The following is a 23,949-nucleotide window of genomic DNA, read 5'->3' on the forward strand; positions in this document are numbered from 1 at the left end:
TTATACCAGCTGACAAGCTGGCAGCTGTGGGAAATAAAAAACTGAGAGAAGTGTGAGGTCACTCCCAGAGGAGGAGCAGTCAGAGTATATTGTTCTATGTAAGTGAATTAGCAAAGACAGTAAAAGTGTCAGTAAAACGTTGTAAGAACTTCCCACAAGAATAACGCTGTGAAGATGTTTCAAAGAAGGAAGCCAGCCTAAAGTGGTAAAAAAATGTAAAAGGAGGTACATGCCTGGAGACTGAAGGAAGCCATTGGTACACTAGTTTCAGTTTCTCCAGCCAAGAGTTTTTCAAAAACTACCTAATTCCATATTGACATTTAGGGGCATTAACAGTATAGAGGTGAAGGAGCTTGCTGTTAGTAATTCCAACTTAAAGTCCCCCACCACTTCAGTATCAACCCTGGCAGTATCTATATCAAATCTTATCAGGAAGCATTTCAAGGTAACGCTGATACCTACCCTGGATATTGGTTTTGATCGGAGTAATAAAGTAAAAGGGCAGGGTTCAGTAAGGTGGGCTGCAGGTTAACTGAATGATTTGATGATCGCTGGCCTTGATTTAGATGATCTGCATTCGATAGGCAGCGCCAGACGCCTTTCTTCGTCTTTGCTGGAATTTATAACTCAGACCAAAGACAAACACTGGAGAATTCAAATGGTTGTAGTAAGTGCTCCTTGATAGGGATATTTGTACAGGCCTGGCAAAACAAGGAGTACATGGCTCTGGGCCAGTGTGGCAGTCTTACGCAAACTGTGCAGTAAGAGTAAGAGGGAGAATCTGAGTAAAGTGACATGGGGTAGCTCATTTCAAGAAATTCCAGATACATTGGGATGTACGTTAAAATCAATGTTGGGCACACTATTACTGATGCAGAGAACCCTGCATGGCATATCAGAATCAGTATTATTAAGCAAATGAAGCAATGACAAATCACAGTGCCTTACAAAAATAATAGCAGGCGATTTTAAAAGTATTAATTCCTGTATGCCTGGTCATGTGAGGCCACTGAATGAGACAAAAAGGAAGGTTGATGAAGTTAGGCTGGAGCGAAGCACAGTATCTACCCATCAGCCAATGCTGATAAAAAATGGGTGATCGTGTATTCTATAAAATATGTGGGCCGTTTAGATATTGCAAAATGAAGATTGGACAGAAAAGGTAAATGGGCAACAAGCTTGCAGAGTACAAGAGAGGGAAGTCACAAGCCTAGAAGCACAAAAAAGTAGTTCCCCCCAGAGAAAACGTATAAAGTCAAAGGCAAAAAAGTCAGCAATGATGCATGCAGTGGATGTAGGGAATCTAAGGCTATATGTGGAAACCCTTAGGAATGGGAAAATAAGTGCCAAATTAAGAACAATAAACAGGGAGTGAATTTTGGTGATCTTTAGGAGCTATGAGGGGTTAGCCTCTATTACATTAGATGATATTAACCTGGTTGGTTTTATAACACCAGAAAAGGGACAGGAAATTACAAGGCAGGAATTCTGCTCACACTTACTAAAAACTATGATTTTGTAAGAGGAATGGGTTTTGGAAAATAACGGTATTAGTTTAATACCCAATAAGGAGAATTAAAATCTCCCACAGCTCCCTTTCTGAAAAAACATGCTGCCTTAACACATGAGGAAATGAGAACAGTGTGGTATGGAGAACAAGGCCAAAAGTATGGGTACCACTCAGATGAGGTAAGGGACAAGTTAAAAATTACACTCACAAAGCAAAGGTAGAGGCTGGGAGCATACAGGTCTACTGGAAGGTTCTTACCATACCATCAGGATAAATATGTGACGTAAGGGCTTAGCATTATTAACTAGAGAAACACCGCATCCTGGCCCGGTCTTAGAATGGTGAATTTGAATATCCACAGAGTAAAGAGATTAAAAAATACTAGGAAGCTGGACATAGTGTTAAAAGAGAACAATATTGTAGGTATACAGGAGACGTAGCAGTGCAGGGAATCTAGAGTCAACAAAGTTTGATGTATTAATTCACACTTATTGCAAGGCAAGAGAGAATCCACTGGGGCATCCCTTAGGGGCATGTTAACTCTAGTCTCAACTAGTATATCCCAGGAGGTGAGACAAATGCCCTCAAACTGTAGTTGGGTACAGATATAAAAAATAAATCTCCATCAGAATTTAGCTAAAATGAAACAGATTATTGTGGTAAATGTGTGTGGGAAGGGAAAATATAGTAACGAACAAGAACTTGATAACTTCCTTGTGGATATGAAGAACTGCATGACTACAAATAGTAAAGGCTTAATATTGATAGGTGGGAACATCAACACAAAAGTACCCCCCAGTAATACATTGTATGATGATTTACATTACATTTATACCATACAAGAGAAAGATTTCCCAGCCGTACGTTTCTCCAAGGTGGATCTAAAAAGTCAGGGGATAATGGAAAAGTTGGATCTGATCTGTTTGAACGGGCACCTTATAGGCAATCAACCAGCAGGTCAAACATTTTAAAGAGAAGTGAAAAAATGCAGTATTGATTATATTTTTATACTTATTTGTAGTCGCGGCTCGCTTTGCTCATAAGGAGCAGGGCAGGTGTGGTGCTCGGGGGGTGGGAGGGAGATCTTAACTTTTATTAAAAAATGTTTTTTTTTTTAAATGAACACTTACATTTTTGACGCCGTCCCATGCTGCGCTCCTCTTCCCTGCTGGCTGCACGCAGGCATAGGCTCCCAGCCTGCCCTGTGGCCAATCCTGATGCTGCTCAAAGCAGCGTCCGGATTAGCTGGGAGCGCCTAGGCAGACTTGGAGCCTGTGCAGTTACCGGGCTGGAGAGAGCCTACCGTGCATGTGTGTCTGGCCGTCCCGAGATGGCTGGCCAAACACACAAGCGCAGTGAGGGGGAGTGCTGAGCACTCCCCCTCACTGCTTCTCATCCCAGATGCCCCGCCCCTTTCACAACGAGGGGATAATAAACATAGTTTATTATCCCCTTGTTGTGAAAGTTTTGCAGCTTCTGTTGCTGGCGGGGCTGATACTTTGCCGCCCTAACGGAGGAGCCGGCCCTGCTTATTTGGCAGTTCAACCTAGTGTCAGAAATCCAAATGCTTACTATAGCATTGGCCGCTGCATAACAGCCTCCAGTTGGAAATCACGAGGGACTGGGTTAAGATAATTATAACTGATGTTACTTGACCTAGAAGAATCTCAACAAGATTAGTTGAGAAAGAGGTAGAATTAGTTGCAGGTCAGCCCATACAATTTGAGGTTGAGGATACTAAATCCAGGATCTCTGAAGTGGGAAGCTAGTACATGAAACTAGTGAAATAAATAATAAAGTGTATAAAAGTAGAGCAAAGTAATATCCATAAGGGACCAGCAAGAGAGACAGGAATAAATCTTGTAAAAAAGGATGGTATGTTAAAATGGATGGTTTGATGGAACATGCAATAGGCAGGTAAGTAAGGTAAGGGCCATTAGTAGATTAAAGAGAAGGGGCCAGATAAACCTGACAGAGTGGGAGATACGTAGGATATGCAGACGTATAAATAATCACTCTGGGAAAAGTAATAGAAATATTATATTGCAAATTAGGAAGTATTGCAACCGGTAATAGCAATTGAACATATACATTTTTTTTTGGCATCTGTTGTATCGCGGATTGGAAATCACCACCATAAGTTAGAGTTCTTGGTAGCAGAACAAGCATGAAAAGAACATCTCGGAGCCGTATACGCAACTGGGACAGTTATAGTTGTACAGGCTGTTTTTAAAGTGGATAGGGAGCTCCTGTCAAATATCACAGTAAAATCTATAATGGGAATATTACAAATGTCTTTCCTTGACAAAAGCAGTCGGGCCAGATAATATCCCGGTCATTTTGATAAAGATTAACATTGATTGGTGGATTAAGATATTTTGTAGGCTGTTTAAAGCAATACTATTAACTGGAGTAATGCCGAAAAGCTGAAAGGGTGCAATAATCAAACTACCCATAAGAATGGGTTGTCCTCAGATCCAAGGAATTATAGGCTAATTAGTCTGATGTTTATTGGGCAAAAAGCATTTGAAAAATTCATTTTGAGGGAGCTTAAGGAATGGGTCAATGAGAATGCAGTTATCCTGTCAGACCAGGGAGGGTTTAAGGAAGGAAATGCCACAACAGATAATTCCTTTAGTTTATGGTTGAAGGCAAACAATTACAAAGGGATTTTTTATTGTTGTTTTGTTGATTTTAGGTCAGCTTTCGACCTGGTAAATTGTAAGATCCTATGGAGTAATTTAGAAAGGTTAGGAATCCCAAAAGTGTTATTATGGGTCTTGAGAGAACTTTGTACTGGGAACTGGGCAAAAGTAGAATTGAAAAATGATGGTTGCCTGTCAGAGAAGATTGAAATAAGAAACAGACTCCAGCAAAGCTGTGTACCAGCTCCAAAATGCATTTGTACTTTATTTAGGACATATCCTGGAGGAGTTATCAGCTACAAAGTCCTTCTTTCCAAAGTTAGGGGGAAGCATGTAACCTGTCTACTCTATGCTGATAACCGGGTATTCAAGGCTAGGTGGGCCTCAAGAGGAAATTGAAGACATTTGCCTGATACTGTAGGAAAGATATTTGTTGATTGATACTAAGAAAACAAAAATAATGTTTGTGGACACCAGAAGAATAGTTACTTGTGGTACTTAGATCCATGCAGCATTGAGGAAGTAGATGTATACAGATACCTTAGTATACGTTTTAATAAAAAATAATTTTGAAAAACCACAGTGAAATGATGAAAGCAAACGCTGTTACTAAGGTTAAAGAATTACGTAAGTTTAGGAGGGAATACGATGGGGGGACATGACCCCAGATTTTACAGCTTTGAAAGCATTGGTCCAGATTAAAGGCCTGATTTGGAGTTTGGCAGAGGGGTTATTCCATCACAAGCATGACGGAGATCCCCTGCACTGTATTACAAGTTCCATAGGCCATAATGGAATTATAATACAACGGACAGGATCTCCTTCACATTTGTAATGGGGTAACCCCTCCGACATACTCTAAATGAAGCCCTAAGTTTTTATAAAGTGCTGAAATCGTATTCCTAAGTGGTACGCAGAGTTGGGAAAATACAAAGTGGCAGTAACTGACACTTATCCTGAATATACCAATGTCAGCCATGGTTCAAGCAATAACTTTGGATACTGGGCTTACATTATGGCGTAAGCTCTCGGAGACAGCAGCCTTGAATATTTGGAGAGGCTCTTACAGTCGAAGGGGGACAAGGTGGCTTCATACTGTACAGATGAGATTGTGAAAAGTCAATTAAAATGGTAAGTGCATTTTGAGAGGAAATATTTCAAACATTAAGAATAGGTTTTGCTGAGACCCTCTCACTATAACTGAATTCTTGGCTCACCCAAAATTCTAGCTGCATATATGGGAGGTGTGGCAAAATCCATGCTCTTTCTCGTATCTAGCTTCTCTTGGCAACACTGAAATGAGACAGGAAATTTCTAAATGCAGGATTGGTATAAAACCATTTTAGACTAATCTAGAGATGGCCATGTTTTAAGGGAGAATGTAGGGGTTTGTAAATGTGGGTTGCAGATTAAATGCCGAAACGTCCATATTTGTTGGATTGGTTTTATATTTGGATGGAAAGACCAACAATTTGAAAAACAATTTTAGGAAAATACAGGGTAAATAGGCATAATAAAGCTGTGAAGTTGTTATTGAACATGCAGTTTATTGATGTTGTTTGTGCAATTGGATGTATTTTATTAACAGTGAAACATAAACTTTTAGATCAACATTGTGGAATAAGTATACATGTCCAATTTAGATGGAATGGAAGTTAAAGAATAATAATTTTAACTGAGTACTTCAAATTTTATTTAAGTAATTGTGTTGCATGGTATTAATTAATGTATTTATGTTAGAACTGTGGTCTAAATAAACTTGTTATTGAACTAAATTGATTGCTTTTCAATAAAGTAATCTTTAAGTCAAGTTTGGTCAGAAAGTAGTGACTTATCAAAATGCCATTATGGACTTTTTACCTCCCCGCCTTCCCACATAACCTCCATCTGAACCATGGAATAGTCTGAGAAAGAAAGTTTCGACCTCCCCACTTTTCGACCACCTAGATGTTAAAAAAAAAGTCCAAGCGAGAGGCAGACCGAAACCTAGCAGAGTAACATGTATATTGAGTGAATTCGAGATTTTCAAGGTGCCACGGATCTGCCAGTGCCAAATCCTGCTTAATTATATCCAGGATTCTAGCAGTCTTCGGCTTCAGCTGTCTTTTTATTTTTATTGGAGGTATCTAATGACAAGTCTTGTATGCACTTTTTTTTAATGTAGACTGTTTTCCTTAAAGGAATGGGATGTGCTTTAAAAAATTAAATGTAATGTTTGTTTAATTTTTTAAGAGTAGGCAGTGGTCGGCGGAACAACTTCCAGCTCTTAAAAATATTTGCTTCAACATTGACAAAGGAAAAGGGATCTCTTGAAGGCTCTTTCCCATTTGCAAAAGTTACCACCCCCTTTTGACGTATGGGTAAAATATGAATGGTTTGTGATCGTAATTTGGTCGCAAAACATTCATACATACCACTGCAGTTCTGTATTTGGAAGGGACATCCTAAACACACCCCATCCAAATATCAAATTGCTAGACGAATTGTGATTTGGTAAAAAGTTACTAAATAGCAGTTTGGTATGCTTATATCTGCAAATCTGTCCGTCTGCGACTGTAAAAAACGTTTGTACATATGCCCCTGTGGTTCTAATGTACTATCCACACATGCAAGTTCCAAACTGTCTTGCTTGAGAAGGGGAATACAATTTGTGATTCAAAATATTGATATACATATATATATATATATATATATATATATATATATATATATAAATTTCAAAAAGTATTCACTGCACTCCACGAGGTATCAATAGTGCAAATGTAATCCAAATAACAACCACCAACGCGTTTCAACTCCCTCAGGAGTCTTGTTCACAGTAAGTGAGTCCCTTTTCCCTTTTGCTATTTATACCCTCAGGTGATACAAACTAAACAGTGCATTATGGTCCATGTAGTTCCCAATTAAATAGAAATAAAAATAAATAAATAAATAAAAATTCATCAATGAGCTGCATGAAAACTGGTAAGTCATGGGGTTAGATCCTTATTATTTTTCCTCCATCTGTTGTTGTTCTAAGACTACAAAGAAAGGGTCATTTGAGAAGTAGTATAGTCTTCATGGTATACACAACCACAATTATTGTATTAGGTTTTATATCCTGACTTTGTGTTTCTCCCAACCGTTCACGGTTAACATAAAGGGCCAGATGTATCATCACGGCCCTTTGCGATTCGGAAATAGCAATTTTTAAGAAATCGCTATTTCCGACTCGCAAAGTGCCATGTATCACATTTGCGAATCGGTAATAGCGATTTCTTAAAAATCGCAAATGCTATTACCGATTCGCAAATTGCGATACCGGCCCCATTCGCAGCACAACACCACACATGACAAATATGGGAGGAATGATTTGGATCTCTATTTTATGGCCAATAGGGTTGAAAATGAACGAAAACAAACTGTCCTCCTCCAACTTGTGGGGGAGAGTATTTACAAACTGTCTTTAACTCTTCCAGCAGTGGGACCGCCACACACGTACACTACAATGGTTGCAGCCTGTAGGAAAGTTGGCATGGTTACCCCCCACACACTTTTTGCCTGATATTGATGCTAACTTTGACTGAGAGTGTGCTGGGATTCTCCTAACCTGGCCCCAGAATCAGTGTTCTTTCTCAAAATCTATACCATTGTTTCCACAATTGGCACACCCTGGCACACATTTAAGTCTCTTGTAAAAGGTACCCATGGTACCAAGAGCCTTGTGGCCATGGAATGTTCCCAAGGGCTGCAGCATGTATTATTACACCCTGGGAGACCCCTCACTAAGCACATACAGATTGCTACTGCAGCTTGTGTGTGCTGGTGGGGAAAAAGACAAAGTCAACATAGCGCCCTTCTCAGGGTGCCATGCCCACAAACCACTACTTGCGGCATAGGTAAGTCACCCCTCTAGCAGGCCTTACAGCCCAAAGGCAGGTTGCACTGTACCACAAGTGAGGGCATAGCTGCATGAGCAATATGTGCATACAGTGTCTGAGACCATTCTTAGACATTGGAAGTGCATTGTAGCCATACTGAGTATATGGTCTGGATGTTTGTCATTACGAACTCCACAGCTCCATAAAGGCCTCACTGAATACTGGGAATTTTGGTATCAAGCATTTCAGCACAATAAACCCAGACTGACAAGTTTCTGACCACATGGGGTGAGAGCCTTTGTGCTCTAGGTGGCCAGAAACAAAGCCTGCATTGAGTTGAGGTGCTTCACACCTCCCCCCTGCAGGAACTATAACACCTGGTGGTGGGCCTCAAAAGCTCAAGCCTCTTGTTACAGTGTCCCAGGGCACTCCAGCTAGTGGAGACCCCCGCCCCCGGACAAAGCCCCACTTTGGCGGCAAGTCCGTCAGGAAAATTAAGGAAATCAGGGAGGAGTGACCACCTCAGCTGGGTCCACCCGTAAAGTGTCCAGGGCTGATGTGACCCCCTGCTTGCAAAATCCTCCATCTTAGTTTGGAGGACCGGGACCAATAGGGTTAGGTTTGTGTCCCCCTCCCCAAAGGGAGTGGACATGGGAAGGGGTAGCCCCCTCAGGGACAGTAGATATTGGCTACTGCACTCTGACCCATGTAAAGCCCCTAAATCCAGGATTTAAGGGCTCCCCTGAACCCACGTCATCACATTCCAGGTGACCTCACAAGAAGATAGAAGAAAGAAGAAGGACTGTAACCCCAGCATAGAAGACGGGAGACGAAAACTGACTTGGCCCCCACCCTACCGGCCTGTCTCCATCTTCAAAAGCCCTGCAAAAGAATACAACACATCCTGCAGGTCCAGCAACCTCTGCCAAGCCTCCAGAGGACAAAGAACTCCCATCCACAGAGGCCCTGTTGAAGAAGAAACTACACCTAAGGACTCCAGAGCCTCCCCAGATCCGTGAGTCCTGACCACTCTGCACCTGACGCCACGGCCCGTGTCCAGAAGGCACAACCCACTACAGAGGATCCTCAGGCAATTCCGAGCAAGTGCCCAACCTGGGTTGACCTTTCCTGTCCTCTGCAACGACACCTGCAGTGTGAAACCGGAGGACACCCCTGACCACGACAGCACCGGATGAAGATACACATCGCCGCCAGAAGGTACACTGCACCCGCAGGCCGGTGGCCGTGGGGAACCCGACCTCTGGTGCAGCAACGTTCAGCAGGCAGCTCTCCTATGTGTCCAGCCTCTGGTTTTCCAGAACCGACCCCCTGGACCCAGCTTGCATCATCTAAGTGACCCCCGGTGACCCCTATAGGAAAGCATTGGGAGCCTGGCGCTGTGTTTGCACCCTGCACCAGGCTGCCCCTGCGCCGCTGAGGGTGTGTGTTACATGCTGACCTGTGGTCTCCTGAGTGCTTCTCTAAACCCCCCAGGCCTGCCCTTCGAACACACGGGTACTCACCTGCAAGCAGGTCTGATTTTGAGTGTCCTCAGTCTCCAAAGGAGCCTATGTTAAACTTGCCTCATCTTTGACCTCTGCACACGGTCGGCCCTGTGTTGCAGGTGGTGGGTGTTTGGGGTTCACTTGAACTCCGACCTGTGGACTTCCTAACCCCCAGAGTCTTGTGTGTACCTTCAAATCGTACTAACTTTTCTTTCCCCCAGGAACTGTTTCTAAAAATTGCACTGTCAACTTTTAAAACAGATTATTGCCATTTATTCGAAAAGTTTACAACTTGCCAATTCCAATCAAAGTTGTATTGATACATAAGTAGAATACTTATTTATTCATGTACTTACCTGCCACTTGAATCTTGTGGTTCTAGAAATAAATTAACAAAAGATATTTTTGCTACATAAAAAACATTAGTCTGGAATTAGTCATTGTGTGTGTGCTTCCCTTATTGCCTGTGTGAGTACAACAAATGCTTTGCCCTCCCCTCTAATAAGGCTAACTGCTCTACCAGACTACCATTAAAGAGAGCATTAGTACTATCTGCTTTAGCCTCTGTTAACCCTCTGGGAAATCGCTGGACTCTGTGCACACTATATCTCATTTTGTTATAATATATACAGAGCCAGCTTCCTACAGAGCCCTAAATGCATCCTTCGAACCGCTCAGCAATTCTGAATATGAGAGGTTCATATTGTGACAGGCCTGTCAAGAGCTAGAGGAATCTCTTGACATCTTTCATGCGAGACTCAAACAACTGGCTACCACCAGCACCTTAATGAATGAAACAGAGGAGATTTTGTGTCCACATCCACCAAACTGTGGGAGCACATGCTCCAAGTGGCAGGTATGTCCCTGAAAGACATACTCGCCATGGGCCGATCGGAAGAGCTGTTGAAAACCAGAGCTTCCCATATAAAGGCAGCTCTCAAAAAACCAGTCAGGTCAGAGCCCATGAACATGATTTCAGTGGCCAAGCTGCCCAGCAGAAGATCGGCAGGACTCATGCTGAAAGTTGTCTCTAGATACTGTGGTGGTCTCTTTCACCACCCGATGAGTGCCCAGCAAGTGGGAAGGTGTGTGTGTTCTGCCAGAAGCTGAATCACTTTGCCAGTGTGTGCCAAACTAGACGGCACTCTGAGATAATACCACAGACAACAGTGAGCTGAGACGGATAAGGGAGATATAACAGAAATGGATGATGATGAGCTGGCAGAACTGTTTCATACTTTATTGATTGTAGGACATACCTGAGCTGTGACCCACTCCCCACCAAAGTGCCAAGTCCTAGTAGGGATGACAAAGCTGGTAGCCATTATTGATACAGGGCCTTTCATCAATATAATGGCAAGAAAGACCTATGACAACCAAAAGTCAAAGGCACTACTCAGTCCAGCGAAGGTCAAAGTATATACGTATGGGCAAATATGCCACTAGCGCTCAAAGGCTGATTCAAGGCAACCATCACTCATGATGTGCTGACAGTCAATGCCTATATCTCAGCAAGAAGACCTTGAGCTTGTTCAGTTTGCATTGCGAGTGCACACCAGCCTTTCAGAACATATTTGAGGGCATAAGGTGCCTAAAGAACAGAACGGAGACTCTCCACATTGACTGATCAGTCCAGCCATTGCTCTGAGACAGCGGTGAGTGGCCTTCCATTTAAGACCTAAGGTGAAAGCCATGAAAAAAGCTGGAAAAGGCAGACATCATTGAGAAGGTTGAGGAGCTCACACCCTGTTTGTCCCCGATTGTCATTACCAGGAAGCCTAAACAATGGGGAGAAGAGTGAATATGGGTAGACATGTGGCTCCAACATGCAGCCATCAAAAGAGAAAGGCATGTCACTATGACAGTCAATTACATCATTAGGGAGTTGAGTGGAGCAGGGTGGTTTTGAAAAATTGATCTCTGCTTCGACTACCACCAGATAATGCTACATCCTGTGTCACACTACATCATGACATGCTTAACACCAATGGGCCTTGGACAGCAGAAGAAATTGTTTATGGGATCTCTAGTGCAGCCAAAGTGTTTCAAAATCTAATACAGTTCTCTCTGAATTCAGAGGGGTAATAAAAGTAGATGACGACATCCGGGTATATGCAAAATCAATAGATGAACACAATGTAAGTCTACAGATTGTGTACCTCAGAGACAGAGGGACAATGGACTACTGCTACACAAAGAAAAGTTTGAGTTCTTGAGAAACAACATCAGCTTTTTTGGTTATTAGTTATCTGCTTCCGGGGAACCTCATTTTCAGACAAGATACAAGACGTAAAGATCATGCATGTTCCTTCATGTGTCTCGAAAGTCTAAATTTTCCTGGGGATGGTCAATTAATGCAGTAGGTTAATTAAAGACCTGAGTTTCATTACTCAACTACTGGAAGAGCTCACAAAGGCTCAGACACTGTGGAAATGGGAACCCTGCCACAAAGAGGCTTTTCATCTGACCAAAGAGACACTTTTGGCTGACACTACTCTGGTATACTTTGGTTTTCTCAAGGGCATAAAGCTGGCTGTAGATCCAAGTACTACCGGCTTAGATGCAATGCTATCACAGATACAGGACTGTGATGAATAGGCCCCAGTGGCGAACAGAAGCAGATCCTTGAAGCCCACAGAACAGGGCTATTCACAGATTAAAAAGGAGGCCACTGTCATTCACTAGGGTTGCCGCCATTTTAATCTGCATGTGTATTGATGCCCATTTGTGGTACAGACTGACTACAAGACCCTGGTACTGTTATTTCAAGGATTAACATTAAAAAAACACTGGCCGACACAGAGTTGTGGGTTCTCCAATTGCAGAATTACTAAATCAGGTTCCCACAGTCTGTCAGACTATTTGTCTCAACACCCCCAAGCAGAGACCCAGCTAGAGGAGCGTGGGGCACAAGAGATAAAGGAATACATGAGGTACATGGCTGAAAAGTCCCAATCACTCTCCGTGACAATGAGCGCCACAGCAGAGGCCACACAATAGGATGACTGCCTGCAGCTGGCCCCTACAGTGATCTAAACCTGGCAATTGGGAAATATGAAGTGTCACTGGGGCATCGGGCACCTGAATCTCAGAGGCCACTTCAAGCACTCCATAATGGGCGCCATGAGCTGGTAGACGACACGTAAGGGTGCCTGCTCCGTGGCTTCCCGATAGTAACCCGGAATATGTCCTTTTTCAAAAGGTTTTGAAGATGTCACTCTACAGGGTCAACTGAATTACCTGAATTAGGAGGGGATCAATCTAACGATGAATGAGAACCTGAGCAGACTGGGGAACTGAATCCGACAGCAAAAAGTATAGAGAGTGACTCAGAGCACAGTGGTGTCTATAACCCTGAGGGAATCAGTGAAGCCACAGGTGGGCCTACAGCATCTACCTCTGTGGGGCTGAAGAGTTTTTGTTCCCAGTACAAGCTGAGTGGAAACCCCACACCATTCAGCCATCTGAAATTTGGCAGTATAAAAACGTTGGGAGCACCTGGGTGAATCAACTACCTCAAGAATGGTAATTGGCAATGTCTCTGTGTTAACGTTTTGCAAGTTGGGAAGTAATTTAGGGCCTGATTACAACTTTGGAGGACGGTGTTAATCCGTCCCAAATGTGACGGATATACCACCTACCGTATTACGAGTCCATTATATCCTATGGAACTCATAATACCCACCGCAGGATATCCATCACATTTGGGACGGATTAACACCATCCTCCAAAGTTGTAATCAGGCCCTTAATGTTCTTACTCATTCTCAGAGAGAGAGTAAGTAATTTAGGAGGGGTGTTTAGAAGATCTTAACTGGGTGTTGCTCATCCGTGGTACTGCCCGAATGTGATGCATTTATTGTAATTGTAATTGTATTTATGTAGCCCTTACACCCCCTGATGAAGTCTTGAAGTGCTCTGGGGAGAGTAGCACACTACTCCGGAACCCAAAAAATTAGTGGTGGATTAGTATAGGAAAACATAAGATGTTAATTTGAGGGGTGGACATGTGAGTTTGTTAGTTTGACTGAATAGGATAAAGTAGGGATAAAGGAGAGTAGAATCTAGATAGTGTTACTTGAGAGCTCCTAATAGTTAAATGGCAATTGGCATGAATCAAATGAGGGATAGAGGCGATGTGAGTCTAGAAAGGGTTATTAGGGCGATCATTGTAGTAAAATGAGGTTTGGGGTGAGTCAAGGGGGACAATCTAAAAACACAGATTCCCAGAGTTGTGAAAGAATTGCCCCTGACACAGTGGAGCACTGGGGCTACCAAGTGGGGTCCAGCACAGACTGCTCTTCATCTTCAGACTAATATGCTACAGCAACCTCTCAAGGTTATAGAGTCATGCAAAGGCAATATCACTCCTCTCACAAGAGGATGTTTGTGGTAGCACTACTTCCCTGGAGGGAAGCAATAATGTCAGGGTGAAATATGTTCTGTGTCCACTAGTCACGACCCGAGTGTATACAAGGTTTAAGGGTGTCAGGGCTAATCCATCCCCCTCTCCCAGGGGTACGCTCACCTTCATATTATCAACTCAAGGAGAGTGGAGTTCACCCGAACTGAACAAGAAGGGGGCAAATGGGGGTGGGGGGGCTGGGAGAGGAGAGCATGGGGGGGCTGAGAGGAGAGAGATACAGATATCTCACAAGGTCTTATTTGGGAGATCACAGTAGTAGAATAATTTATGCTAAAACAAGACCTCGCCTGGTTCCGGGACGGGGTATTTTACCTCTGATACTGCTGTGCTGTGCTGTGTGTGTGCTTCTTTCCTCCCGTTAGCACCCCTTCCCATGTTAGGACCCATGCCATTCACTTGCTTTATGCCTCAGTTGAAGCTAAAAAAATATATTATTCATCTATTTGTATATGTGTAATTAAATTGCTGAAATATCTTATCTTCTTTAACATCTACGAATAACCAGAGTTGTTTAAGGGTTCATTAATTTCTTGCCAGCATACTAACTGGCCCAGTTGCAGAATCTTTTATTTTTCATTCACATGGCAACGTAAAGTAAAGCTTTGTGAGCCACTCAGCAATACTCACTAGTTTTAAATTCCCATGTGACCTTTCGGAAGTATGAACAGTTTGGGACCTTGCTTGACCATAATTAGCCCAGTGAAGAAATACATTAAAGGCCAACAGTATGCTGCAACTATTTTTTCGTTTTTCCTTCTACGCGAGTTAACTTAATGAGCAGGCATAAGATGTACTCCTAATTGCTTCAAAGGATAAAATGCTTAATTCACACAGCATGTGATCTTTGCCTTGAGCTCAAAATCCAGATAATTTTTTTCACAGCATGTGTTCCAAATTAGTTAAAACATGCCATTACTCATGGATTCACCTAAAAAAGATTAGCTTTAGCCGAAAAAGTCATATAGGTGAGGAAGAAATTATATTTTCGCTGGTAAACTATAGTAAACGTGAAAAATTCTGCAACTTTCAGAGAGTTTTAAAGTTTGCCGCCTGTGCAAAACGTGACCTGTAGGTGATTTTTTTCATTCACCGAAAAGTACGTTTTGCATGTCTTTTAAGCACATTGTTCTTTTAGCACAAGACCTAGATTTATTAAATTAGCAAGGCTTTAAAAAATCAAGAGGTTCTAAAAGAACCACACAGATTTTGTACACCTCTATTTTTATAGCCCCCCCAAACATCAACACTGTGCAAATGTTGAGGGAAACGCAAGTTGAGCGGTGCCACCTCTAAAGTTACTGTTTATCTGAAAGGTGCGTGGCTTTAGGTTAAGCAAATCAATTATAAGAATCATTTGTGTGCTGGTAAGCACTTTTCTTTATGAACTCAGAGTATTAAAAGTGGCAATGCATTTAGGCCCTAAAAATGTGAAGTGCCCGGATTTACTGCAGGGAAGGAAATATCACTTTCTGATGTGTGGCACATTGTCGGTGTCAGGTCAATTTATCAGAAAATACCTTGTTGACATCAAACATGGAGAAAGAGGAAAAAAGGAAGAGGAGAATATGGAGAGGTTTAACAAGGGCGCAGCCATCTAGTGCCAATCAGTTCTATAAAGCCGCACCAGTCACACTACAGCCGACCGTAAACCACTAGTTCTTCCAAGTCCATGAAGGCAAGTTGGTATAAAGTCCTACAGCATGCACAAGCTGGTGTCTGTTAAGTTTCAAGTTGCACCAGGCTTACTCTTCCTGTTACCTTTGTTGTATTCTTCCGCTTTAGTTCCTGAGTCCACAGCTGTTTAGGATTTTGTACCTATTGTGTGTTTCTAGTTCTTATCTTTCTGTCTCAAACCTCATCTGTATGGTGCCGCAGGGCAGTGCTTAATTTGTAAAACATTAAGTGCCAGGGCTCTCGTTGGGAGGCTACTGCAGCTTGCACCACCCATTGCTCCTGCCAGGACTGCTAATGACTATACCAACACAATTACTAGCCACCACACAGACCCCTGTACACCCCTTAATCTAGGATTTAAGGGCTTTCCTGAACCCAAGTCATCACATTCCTGGCGACATGACAAGAAAGAAGGACTGCTTTTTTTAGTGAACCCCCAGCAGAGAAAAAGGAAGACAACAACTGACTTGGCCCCAGCCCTATCAGCCTGTCTCCTGCTTCAAAGAACCTCACAAGAACAGCAACTAATCCAACGGGACCAGCAACCTCTGCCAAGCTCCAGAGGACTGCCCTGCACCCAAAAGGACCAAGAACTCCTGTGGGCAGGGGCCCTGTCAAACAAAAAACAACAACCAGGGACTCCAGGCCCACTCCGAATGCGTGAGTCCTGACCACTGTGCACCTGGCGCCCACAGCCCGTGTCCAGGTAGTCCAACCGACTAGAGTGAGTCCCCAGGAGATTGCAAGCAAGTGCCCACCCTGGGTTGACCTCTCCACCCCTCCACAACGACGCCTGCAGAGGGAATCCTAAGGACCCCCCAGATCTCAAAAGCTCCAGACGAAGATATCCGACGCCTAAAAGACCACTGCACTAGGCAGCCCCCAGGCTTTGGAGAAGCCGACCTGCGGAGCAGCTATGTTCAGCAGGCGGCCCTCCTCTCCTGTCCAGCCTGTGGTTTGCCCGATTCGACGCCCTGGACCTTGCCTGCAGCATCTGAGTGACCAACAAGGGTCCCCTCATAGAGAATCATTGGAAACCCTGTGCCTTGTTTACACTCTGCACCTGGCTTCCCCAGTGTTTGTGAGGGTGTATATTTGGTGCCTACGTGTGCCCCCCCCAGTGCTCCTCTAAACTCCCCAAGTATACCTTCCGAAGTTGCGGGTACCTACCTGCAGGCAGGCCTGATTCCGAGTGACCCCAGCCTGCATAGGAGCCCATGTAAAATTTGCCTCAACTTTGAACTCTGCACCCAGCCGGCCCTGTGTTGCTGGTGGTGAGTGTTTAGGGTTAACTTGAACCCCAACCTGTGGACTTCCTAACCCCCAGAGACTGGAACTGTAAGTCAACTACTTACCTGTAAATTGTACGAAAATTTCTTGCCCTCAGGAACTGTTTCTGAAAATTGCACTGTCAACTTTTAAAATGATAATTGCCAATATTTCAAAAACTGTGTAACTTATCGATTTCAAACAAAGTACTATTGATATATGTGTGAAATATGAATCTATTGAAGAACTTACCTGCAACTTGAATCTTGTGGTTCTAGAACTAAATTAAGAAAATATATGTTTTGCTATATAAAAACCATTGGTCTGGAGTTGTCATTGAGGGTGTGCTTCTTCTATTGTCTGTGTGTGTACAACAAATGCTTTGAACTACCCTCTGATAAGTCTAACTGCTCGACCACACTACCACAAAAGAGAGCATTAGTATTATCTACTTTAGCCTCTGCTAAGCCTCTGGGGCACCCCTAGACTCTGTACACACTATGGCCCTCATTGCCGCCCGCCAAGTTGTAACTGCCGTGCGGCCGCCAATGCGGCCGCACTCTCGCGGTGCCCATTTTGACATCCCCGCCGGCCCAGCGGGGATGTGGGCCGCAACATGGGAGCCGGCTCCAAATGGAGCCGGCGGTGTTGCGGCTGTGCGACGGGTGCAGTTGCACCCATCGCGCTTTTCACTGTCTGCATAGCAGACAGTGAAAAGCCGCATAGGGCCCTGTCAGGGGGCCCCTGCACTGCCCATGCCAGTGGCATAGGCAGAGCAGGGGCCCCCAGGGGCCCCGCAACTCCCCGTACCGCCAGCCTTTTCCTGGCGGTTCAAACCGCCAGAAAAAGGCTGGCGGTAGGGGGACTCATAATCCCCTGGGCAGCGCTGCCCTGGCGGATTACTATCGCCGGGGCCATTGTGGCGGGAAACCGCCAGCCCCAGCGGTCGAAATACCATGGGAAGCACTGCCAGCCTGTTGGCGGTGCTTCCGTCATTTTAGCCCTGGCGGTCCTGTACCGCCCGGGTTGTAATGACCACCTATATCTCATTTTGATATAGTATATACAGAGCCAGCTTCCTACATTGGTGGATCAGCAGTGGGGTCTACAACTTTGCATTTGCTGGACTACTCAGCCAATACCTGATCACATGACTAAATTCCAAAATTGTCCTTAGAAACTGATTTTTGAATTTGGAAAATGTTTCTAAATTATTAAAGTCCTGCTAGGGTCCTGGTTAAGTCCCCTTAGCATTTCTTTTTAGATTTAAAGTTACTGGAAGTTAGGGATTAGTAACTTGAAGTAGGTTAGTTTCTTAAAAAGTAATCCTAACTTTAGTAACATAATGAGCAGCTCAGAGGAAATGGTTGTGGAACTCAACCTCGCTCCTTACCTCCATCTAGGGATGGCAGAGTTAAGGTCCTTCTGTAAGCTGAAAAAGATTAGAACAGGTTCCAACCCTACCAGGGTCAAGCTCCAGGAGCTCTTGGCAGAGTATACAAGGGACCACCTTGCTGAGGAGGAAGACCTCGACTTAGACAGGGAAGATGTTAGAGATGAGGAGGATGACCTCCGCCCTCCTGACCTAACTAGGGAGATCAGGGTCCTAGGGTCCCTGTCTCCAAGGATAGTACTCACAGGATCTGGATCTTCCACAGGGGAGTCCAGCTTCTCTGGGAACATTGAGGGCAGCCTCAATGAAGAGGACCTCCTTTTAGCAAGGATGGCCAAAAGCTTAGCTTTGGAGCAACAACTCCTAGCTATAGAAATGGAGAGAGTAGAAATGGGCTTAGCACCCGTTAATGGTGGCAGCATCATAAATAGAGTCAGAGAGAATAATGATATCCCAGAAATCCCCAAAGGGATTGTCTAAAAATATGAAGAAGGTGATAATAAACCAAATGGTTTATAGCCTTTGAGAGGGCTTGTGCAACCAGAAACCTAAACAGGTCTTACTGGGAGCCCCCCTTTGGGAACTGTTTACTGGTAAGTGTAGGGATAGACTCCTCACACTCACTGGTACAGATGCTGAATCCTATGACCACATGAAGGCTATTCTAATTGAGGGCTTTGGATTCACCACTAAGGAGTATAGAATTAGGTTCAGGGGGGCTCACAAAACCTCGAGCCAGTCCTGGGTTGATTTAGTAGACTACTCAGTGAAAACACTAGATGGTTGGATAACTGGCATGCAGTGCATGACTATGATGGGCTTTATAATTTGTTTATGAAGGAACATTTGTTAAGTAACTCCTTCAATGACAAGTTGCATCAACATCTGGTAGACCTAGGTCCAATTTATCCCCAAGAATTGGGAAAGAAGGCAGACCACTGGGTCAAGACTAGGGTGACCAAAAGAAAGGGGTCACAAAGCCTCCCCAAAGGAAAGTTGGTGAGATACCTAAGGACAAAAACAAAGAATCTTCCCAAGGGCCCAAAACCCTGCACAGGAGGGTGGGCCCAAGCCTCTTCACAGTCCACAAGTGGGTACGAAGGTAAAAGCTTTGATCCTAAGAAGACCTGGTGTCACAGCTGTAAACAGCATGGATACCAAACTGGAGACATGGCATGTCCCAAACAGAATCCCCCTAGCACTGCTCCAGTTAGTACTGGAATAGCCAGTCTCCAGGTGGGATCAACAGTTTGCCCAGAGCAAATCAGGGTTCACACTGAAGCTACTGTAGTCTCAGAGGGTGGGGTGTATATGGTCACACATGCTGCCTGGCTGCCTAACATGCAGAAATACAGGCAGCAGTTCTTAATTAATGGGACAAATGTAGAAGCCCTGAGGGATTCAGGTGTCAGTGTCACCATGGTGACAGAGAAACTGGTTTCCACTGACGGTATTTGGCTGGGCAAACATATCCAGTTAACAATGCTGACAATGTGACTAAAGTCCATCTCATGGCTATGGTGACTTTGGGAATGGGGAGGGGATACTGGCCTGTAACCAGCTGGTGGTCTCTTCTGCAATCCCAGTGAAATGCTTGCTAGGGAATGATCTGGAGTCCTCAGCTTGGGCTGAGATAGAGCTCAAGACCAATGCAGCCATGCTGGGAATCCCTAAACTGGTGTGTGTGAAAACAAGAGCACAAAGCAGAGCACGAGGTGAAAAAGAAGTGTTGGAGCCTGGAATAATGGCCCAACCTTCCAAGAGAAAAGGTAAGAGGACTGGGGGACCAGCCTCTGAACAGCAAAAGAAACAAGACCTCTCTTCTCACGAAGATGTCTTATCCCTTGAGGGGACTGAGTCCACAGAGCTGGAGCCTTACCAGGTAGAGCTTCTGGGCCCGGGGGACCCTCAAAGGAACAGCTGTGCCAGGGACAAAAGACTTGTCCCACTCTTGAAGGCCGGAGGCAGCAAGCTGTTGCACAGGAGAAGGCAGATGTCAGTGACTCCGATAGGGTCTACTGGGAAGATGGACTCCTTTACACTGAGGCCAGAGACCCCAGCCCTGGTGCAACCAGGAGAATGGTAGTGCCTCAGGAGTTTGGAGAGTTTATCCTAATTCTGGCCCATGACATCCCCCTTGCTGGGCATTTGGGACAAACATAAGCATGGAGTAGGCTTGTCAACAACTTCTATTGGCCCAATATGTCCCAGAAAGTGAACGAGTTTTGTAGCTGCGGTTTCCCCTGTCAAGCCAGTGGCAAGATAGATGGCAACCCAAAGGCCACCCTTATTCCACTTCCTGTGGTGGGGGTCCCCTTTGAAAGGGTTGGTGTGGACATTGTGGGTCCACTTGAGCCACCCACAGTCTCAGGAAACCAGTACATACTGGTAGTAGTGGATCATGTTACAGAGATACCCTGAAACAATTCCCCTTAGGTCTACTACAGCTCCTGCAGTAGCCAAGGACCTGATTGGTATTTTTACCAGAGTGGGTTTTTCTAAGGAGGTGGTTTCTGACAGAGGTACAAACTTCATGTCAGCTTGCCTAAAACACATGTCGAATGAGTGTGGTGTGACTTATAAATTCACCACACCATACCATCCACAAACCAATGGACTTGTTGAGAGATTCAACAAGACATTGAAGGGCATGATCATGGGCCTCCCTGAAAAACTCAAAAGAAGATGGGATGTCCTTCTGCCATGCCTGCTTTTTGCTTACAGAGAGATGCCTCAGAAGGCATTAGGGCTTTCCCCCTTTGAACTTCTGTTTAGCCTCCCTGTAAGGGGACCACTGGCACTTGTTAAAGAGGGCTGGGAGATACTTCTCCATGAGCCTAAACAAGATGTGGTGGACTATGTGCTTGGCCTCCGCACTAGGATGGCTGAGTACATGCAAAAGGCATCCAAAAGCCTTGAGGCCAGCCAACAACTCCAGAGGTTATGGCATGACCAAAAGGCTACAGTGGTAGAATTCCAGCCAGGGCAGAAAGTTTGGGTTCTGGAGCCTGTGGCTCCCAGGGACAGATGGAGTGGCCCTTACTCAATACTAGAAAAGAAGGGTCAGGTCACCTACTTGGTGGACCTGGGCACTAGCAAGACACCCAAGAAAGAGCAAAAAACGAGGAGAAATAAAAATATTTCTCCTAGTTGCGCCACTTTAACGCCACCCCTGGGGAGGCATTAGTTTTTAGCACTGGTTCAGATTTACATTTCATTGTAAATCTGGGCAAGTGTAAAAAAGCAATGGGTGTTGCATGGGGACGTCCACACCAACACCCACTGCACGCCCCTTTGCTGTAGAAAGCTGCATTGGGCGGCCCATATTTACAAGGCCTCATTAAGCCAGAAAAGTGGCTTACCTCTGGCTTGTAAATATGGAGCAGGACACGGCGGGATTAGAGTGTCGTAAAAAGTGATGCTCAGGTAGAGCAAAGAGCTTGTAAATAAGCCCCTATATTTTTCCATTTTCTTTTCCTCTCCTCCCCCTGTCTGGTTACCCTAGCCTCCCTTCAGTCATGCTGCGCTCACATTCAGTCTCACTTTACCTTGCCACAAATAGTGGCCCCATTCTAGGATATGCTCACTATAGATTCCTCCCCCTCGAATGGCTGATCACTGCCCCTCATCACTTAAGATTGTTTCCCTTAATATCAACGGACTCAACCACCCTGTGAAGCACAGGAAATTCTCTGAATACTGTTAATCTCTCAATAGTGACTTAGGCCCTCATTATAAGTCTGGCAGTCATAAGACCGCCAGACTCGCGGTGGAGGTTAACCACCATGATTGTGACGGTCTGACCGCCATGTTACGACCGTGGTGAAGCCCCCACGGTCCGACCGCCGACACCGCCAGGTTGCCGCCAGTCAACAGCCTGGCAGTCTCAGCGGTTGTAATCCGCCAGGGTGGGGCTGCATGCAGCCCAGCCCTGGGGATTACAACTCCCTAATCCGGCAGCCTTTCATGGCGGTTGGACAGCCATGGAAAGGCTGGTGGAATGGGGGTGTCGGGGGCCCCCATGGACAGCACCGTTGCACTTTCCACTGCTCGAATTACGGGCAGTGGAAAGCACGGCCGCCGCAAACTTGTAAAGAGGGCCTTATTCTTTCTCCAGGAAACCAGGACAGGCTAAAAAGAAGCATTATCAATGAATTCTGGTTGGATTTCTGATATTGCCTGCTCTGCAGCAATCTCTAAGAAGAATGGTGTAATCATCTTAATCTCCAAAAATTCCATCTCTCGATCATCACATCAGAACCGAATAATGATGGCAGAGGGCTGATGACATGTCTCCAGAATTGTACACAGTAAACATTTATGCCTCGACGACAGATGATGCTACATTTTCCGGACAACTTACCTGCAACACTCCCACTCTTACCCCTAGTGCCCGGATTGTGCTGGGCAGTGATTTCAACGTCCCGATGGACGCCACCTCAGACAGACAATTTGCTTTTAGGTACAGGACTCCCAAAGCTCACAAAGTGATGCATTCCCTGTGTACAGCTCATCGTCTAACTGACATTTGGGGATTGCAAAAGCCCTCAGTTAGCGAATTCACCTTCTTCTCCCCTCCACACAATACCTTTTCAACATTCGACTACCTTCTGGTCGACTCCTTCCTACTTCAGGGCACATCGTCTGTGTCCATAAAGACTATCACAATTTCAGACAATGCAGCTATCTCAATCCTCCCCATTCAATTTAAGGGACAAATCTGGTGTATGCACACTGAGGTTCTGGAGGATGATATCACGGTGAATAAGCTTCACAAATAACTAGTCCAATTCCTTCAGAAAAATAAAGAATCAACGTCTTCCCTGACAATACTCGAGGACACCCTGAAATGTTTTTTCAGAAGATAACTCATAAGCCATATGTCCTGGAAAAAAACTAATTAAAGTATCTCTTGATAGATTATCTAATGAGAACAAAGCCAAATAATTGTTGCATTGAAAAACTAATGATCCTTCAGAGTTGCTGGCTCTAAAACAAATCAAATATGAATTCAACTGCCTCATCAGTAAATGTGCCCATCTATGAGTACATGCCCAGAAAGGAGAGAAAGTGTTCTACTTAAATAAGGTGGTAGATCACTAGCGGCAAACCTGTTCAAATGCAATTCTAATCTGATTCAGAGAATCAAGGATGACCATAGCAAATTATAAATGATGATGGAGGAAATCCTGAAACTGTTCCATAACCTGTATACCGAACTATACAGTCTATCTAATAACACTGCCAAAGAAGCCTGTTTAGAATTCTTCCTTAACCTTCAACTTAATTCAATTAGACTCACTGTAGGAAGTTGGCTCTGTATGTACTATTTCAAAGTAACGAATAGTATGCACAGAGTCCAAGGGTTCCCCTTAGAGGTATGATACTGGCAAAAAGAGATAATTCTAATGCTCTATTTTGTGGTAGTGTGGTCAAGTAGTAGGCTTATCAAAGGAGTAGTGTTAAGCATTTGTTCTACACATACAGGCAATAAATGAAGAACACACACTCAGAGACAATTCCAGTCCAATAGGTTTTTGTATAGAAAAATATATTTTCTTAGTTTATTTTGAGAACCTCAGGTTCAAGATTTACATGTAATACTTCAAATGAAAGGTATTGCAGGTAGGTACTTTAGGAACTTTGAATTAGCAAAATAGCATATACA

The 23,949-nt window shown here is 44.3% G+C and overlaps 1 protein-coding gene across 3 annotated transcripts in view; it reads right to left on the bottom strand.

The window, feature by feature from the left end:
• Positions 1–23,949, bottom strand: part of CTPS2 (CTP synthase 2) — a 1,490,982-nt gene that overhangs the window by 735,537 nt on the left and 731,496 nt on the right. The gene's annotated exons all lie outside the window — the stretch shown is intronic.

Source organism: Pleurodeles waltl, chromosome 8 (assembly GCF_031143425.1).
Source record: "Pleurodeles waltl isolate 20211129_DDA chromosome 8, aPleWal1.hap1.20221129, whole genome shotgun sequence".
Lineage (NCBI taxonomy): Eukaryota > Metazoa > Chordata > Amphibia > Caudata > Salamandridae > Pleurodeles > Pleurodeles waltl.